Source organism: Alligator sinensis, unplaced genomic scaffold (genome assembly GCF_000455745.1).
Source record: "Alligator sinensis unplaced genomic scaffold, ASM45574v1 scaffold937_1, whole genome shotgun sequence".
NCBI lineage: Eukaryota > Metazoa > Chordata > Crocodylia > Alligatoridae > Alligator > Alligator sinensis.
Genome location: NW_005842257.1, coordinates 1,601,617 through 1,606,902, shown reverse-complemented (window position 1 = coordinate 1,606,902; position 5,286 = coordinate 1,601,617). Strand labels below are relative to the sequence as shown.

The 5,286-nt window shown below is 44.9% G+C and overlaps 1 protein-coding gene across 2 annotated transcripts in view; it reads left to right on the top strand.

Moving 5' to 3' along the window:
* The window catches only part of EOGT (EGF domain specific O-linked N-acetylglucosamine transferase), a 121,671-nt gene that overhangs the window by 18,265 nt on the left and 98,120 nt on the right, over positions 1-5,286 (top strand). Inside the window, exon 17 of one of the 2 annotated variants that reach the window (XM_025208853.1) lies at positions 1,430-2,489. The exons of the other annotated variant lie outside the window; for it this stretch is intronic. The gene's annotated coding sequence lies outside the window, so the exon portion shown is untranslated. Of the gene's footprint in view, positions 1-1,429; positions 2,490-5,286 lie in introns of those variants that run through there. 2 annotated transcript variants of the gene reach the window in all.

The window sequence follows — 5,286 nt, the reverse complement described above, 5'->3', positions numbered from 1 at the left end:
CCGCTCTTTGATCCAACGTGTACCCAAGGGTCCCATTTTAAACTTGGAAGCATTTTCAAGATGCAGGGTAGCGTGCCTTGCATGTTTAGTTAAGAGCCTTAAAAGCAGCAGTAGCTCACATGGCTCTTGCCTCCAAAAAAGAAGACAGTTTAAAAATTATTTAAAAGTTCTGGCTCTGGATTATGTCAGGCTTCTCTTTCAAAGGGCAGGAAACATTTGCGGTACAAACTTTTAGGTAGTTGATAATTCCAGGGTTTTCATCGCATTTCATGAAAACAGCGCTTCTGGGGCAGAAGGCCGAACAGAAAATGCTATTTGTTGTCTGTCTTCAGATGCTAAAGGGCTGTGGGTTGCTTGGGGCAAATATGACAGCAAATGCAGGTGTTTTGAATTGGAGTTATAGTGCAAAAAAAAATTGTTCTTGTGGTAGGGCCAGTTCTCCATGGGGTGCTTTCTGTTGACTTGAATGAGATCAATATTAAACAAATGGGGAGAGATGTTGAAAGTCCTGCTCGTGCAGGTGGAAGTCGGTGGCTTCAGTGGGGGCCAAACGAGGCCTTTAGAAAACTCCCTTTTGAGCTAAGGTCCAGGTCCTGCAGGAGTTCATGAAGCATGCCCATTGACTTCATTGGGAGCACAGCTAGGTGTACAAACCTGTAGAAATATCTGAGGACCGAGTTGGACAGATACACGACAATTTCTTGTTATACGCTGGATTTTTCATGCTGAATTCCTATGGCATTTTTCTTTTATAATTGTATCATGTCTCAGTGGCTTGAAGCAGAGTATATACTTGTAAAAAACCCAAACCTTCTTGCTTTTGCATACACGAAGTGTAAACACTAGAGTGATATAACCGTAGGTATTATTGACTTCCATTCTCTAACAATCATAGGCAATTTCACAGAGTGTAGATAAGCTTACTGCCCTGCCTATAACTGTAAAGATGAATTACCATAAGCATAACTTTCATATAGATCTCTCCTGACCTTAAGCTGAGTATAGGAAAAGCGAGATGGATTGAAAACAGAATGCGTTAAGATATTTGGTGCAGTTCCTAGAGTCGGGTATTTGGTGACTGACAGATAAAGGTATTTTACTTTTTAAAGAGCTGTGGAAGCAAAATTGCACTTCTTGACATGAAAAATGCCTTATTGAAATACAAATATTTGAGCAATACAGAATGACTGTATTTTGTATTTTACCTCATTTTTTTTTTTACAAAGGAAAAAAAATGTATAAAAGAAGACTAAGCTAGTAAATGTGTCAGGGTTTTGTTTTTTTGTTTTGTTTTTTTTTAAATCTCTAAGAACAAGGAGAACTTGTAAGTATGAAACGTGCATAAATATACGTGCTTTGAGATTATATAAAGAGAGAGTATTAGTAAAGAACATGTGTTTGTAAGTTGTCTTTGATCACCGTCTGTCAGGTTCTCGGGGCCTGGCGTTTGTCGAGAAGGAAAATGTCACTGTGTGGACCAAAGCAGAGGGACTGGCTGAGCCCCTTGGTGGCAGATCTGAACATCTGGGACTGACTTGCCAATGGTGCACGTGCTTACATTGGCTACTCTATAGTCTGGTACTTTGTCTGGCAGAGGGGACTATGGGGATACTGTCCTGGGGCCTCCTTCCATGAAGACTTGTGTATATGCTTGTGGGTGCAACGGCACACGTTGTGGATAGCGTTGGTGACGTGGATGGCAATATGCGGTGTGTAAATGTAAGCACATGCACATCCTGGGGGTCATAAACAGTGGCTGCTGTTACTGCTCTGAAGATCCAGTTCAGCCACATACTTTGAACCGGGGTGGCTACTAACTTGGGACTTGACCCAGCTGACAAACCCAATAAACCATCCCAAATTAGCCATCTTGAGCAGCTCTGGGTTTTAATATTGATACTTAACACATGGGGAGACTTTTTCTGCCCTGAAGGCCTTGTTTAGTCAAGAGGAATATAGCACGGACATTGCTGACCTTTCTGACTCTCTCTCTTAAATTTTAAAAGAAATTTGGCAATAGGTTGAGGCTGGGTGGGATTGGAAGAAGCTTCTGTCAGAAACAACGTAACCAGGAACCCAATTCTTGGGCAATATTTGGATGATGGTAGGGATTTGGTTCAGCTGATCTTTTTAGTATCTTTGGTTTGAGACAGAGGGAGAGTGAGACTTCGGTCTGGTTGGGAATCTGATTTAGAGGAATCCAAGACGCCCCAAACCTATCTTTATTTTTACCAGGCTCGAGCATTGGGCCACATTATGCAGGGACTTTGTTCCTGGATACTCATTGTGATATTTGTCTCCACAATATTGTAATGGATTTTGCTTCACACTTGGTTGGGTTACTCTCCCTGTGAGCAGCATGGTGGCATCTGCAATATAAAGTGAAGATTGATGTTGCCAATCTTATAAGTTTCCAAACTTGCAGTGACCAGTATCTAATGTAAATCGAGATCGGGGTTTGCAATAAAGAGTCACTTATGGATTCACACTCTCTGGCTTCCCATTCTGCTTTTATTCCAACGTTCAACATGTCTTTTTTTAAGTCCTATTAGCTGAATGCCGTGGAAGACTGGTACGGGTAAGGTGTGATTTGTGGCAAGAAGAGCAATGGCATGTCGACGTAATTCATCTGAAGAACATAATCGTAAATATTAAAGTGATTAGGCTTTAAACCTAATTAAACAAGAATAATAATGGGTGCTTTCTACCATTAATCATTCAAGTTTCATCATGAATGGAAAAATTAAAGGTTTGAAATGTACCTTCAGATGCACTTGGTGTGAGAGGAGCTGAAGACAACGTTTTGCTAGTGAGACAGCTGTTGGTCTACCCAGAAGGATGCAACGTGTGAAGAAAGAGGAAGGTGCTATAGATTTATTTTTTTTCCCCAGGATTTTATAGTTCATATTTAAATTCCAATATGACTCATCACTGAGAACTTATTTAAACTCATGCCAACATGAACATTTTTATCTTAGCTCCTTTGGACACACTTGTATTATAGAGGAGCGTCTTTTCTCCCTAACCTGAAAACACTGGCTGTCAGATACTCATGTGGTGCTCAGCTCTGGAGCATCTCAGGCCATTTGTAGACATGCTCATCATTTTCTAAACCACATTAACTGTGTGATTTGCCTCACACAGTTTGAATCAAATTGCAATTTGAATTAAGGGTTAATAGATGAGCAAGGGGGTTGGCCCCCTTCCTTATAGACTAGTAGCCTCTACGCTTGGGCATGGCTGGAGGTTTAGTCAGGACACTGATTTTAGTCACTGTAAGGTGGGGTTGGCACATTTGACTTTGTAAAGGCTGAGGAGGAGGCAGGGGGGATAGCTTTGGTTGCGTTGCAAAAACCCAACTTTGCAATGCTTATCTGGATTTTACAGAATGCTTATCTGAGCTCTCAAGGACTATTTTTCCTAAAAGCTACACCGTATATACACACATTTAATTAATACAGTTTCAATCGCCTAATTTGGACTGCCCGAGTCTGCATTAACTTCCGTGCTTGTTCAACACGGATTGGTTAATTCAGATTGGAGCCAATTTTAATTTGGAGTACAGATGTCCACGTGTATATAGTAGTCCAGATTAAACTTAGAAAAACGTAATGTCTATAAATTGCCTCAGTTTCTTGGTGGCGAATGGGTTTTACTCCAAGGGTGTCCTCTATAAGGTGGGAACTGGAGCCCGAGTAGATCTCGGTGAGACACGTTTACACAAGACATCTGAGGCTGAGCTGTAATTTGGACTCTGCGCTCCTGAATCTCAGCCCGTTGCTTCTGACAACAGGCCACCTTTGTACACTTTCTCCAAGGCAGTTAGAGGACGGCTGTTGTAGTGGTTAGGACAGGTGCTTGGGACACGGGAGACCCAGGTTTATCTCCTGTGTGACTTCTGGCCATGTCTACAGCATGAGGAGGAGCACGGCTATGAAAACACGCTACTCCCCCGTACCCCAATCACTGTATACTCCGTCATGCATCTGCTCATTGGTCTGAGGTAGACCTTGCTTACTTGTCCAGACATGTGAATGTAGACAGGTGCAGTCAGAGGGAGCAGGAGCAGATCCCTGATCCCCTACAGAACCTGGGATCCAGCAAGCTGCTGCTTGGCATCTGGTTTGATCAGGCAAAGTAGGAAAGAGATGTTCATGTTTTGCACATGCAGCCTTGACTGTTTGGTACCAGAAACATCCAGGGTTTTACAAAGGTGTAGTTGCAGGCGAGGCTTCACCCCCTGCTTCCAGCCTGCCCCCCCACCCTGCCTCTGACCAGGGTGGACAGGTCACATCTTAGGAGCGGCAGCTGGAGACTTAAGTCCCAAAGGTAAGAGAGAATTTCCCTTGCCCTCCTGTCCCCTCCTATGTCCCCCTCCCCTGCCTGTCACTGGTGGGGTCTGCAATGTCCCCCTCGAGTCAAGCTGTACAGGGACTGCACTCACCTGGACTGAGGCATGGGACCATGCCTGCTGCTGTTGCTGCAGTCCTGGGCTGAGCCCACCCCTGTGAAGGTGGAACAAGACAGGACCTCTCCTTGCCCTGGGACAGCAGCAGTGGCAGGCCAGGGAAGGGAATGGGAGGAAAGGGGACGTGCCTTTGAACGTGGAGGGATAGAGGGGGGAATTTTTACCTCTTTTAGGACTTAAGTCGCTGGTCCTGCGGCATGGTAAGAAAGGGGTACAGACGCACCAGGGCACACCTGGATCCACCTCTGCCATCTGCCCCGGGCTGGCCCAGTCCAGAGTCAGCTCAGCTCCTAGTTCAGTTTAGTCCTTTATGCTATTGGCCTGAATCCATCTCAAACCAAAGTATACCAGACACCACACCGCCTACCTCGGTGCCCTTATTGCACCAAGTCTTCAGCTGTTTCTCCTTTAACTGCCAGCCAACTCCTTCAGCACTATTTCTGACTCATGGGAAAGATGCTGGCTTCTCTGGCACCCAGACCTCACCCTTGGCTCTAAGGTGCTTTCAAGCAACAAACTCCAGGAGCTGGTAGCATCCCTGTGGGCTGGGATGCATGTGTCGGTCATCAGCATAGGGATGACTGCAAGCCATGAACAGGTGACATCAGGGAGAAAGTGTATAGGAGACAGAGACAGCCAAGAACAGAGCCCTGGCAGCTCCCAGAGATGCACTGGGGAGTTGCAAAGGAAAAGATGCAAGAACTGTCCAGAGGAAAGGAGGATCCTGACAATGGGGCTGTGAGGACAAGGTCTAGAAGATGGAGGACTGGCCCAGTCTAAACACTGCAGCAAGGTGAAAGGGAAGGAGAATGGAGTTG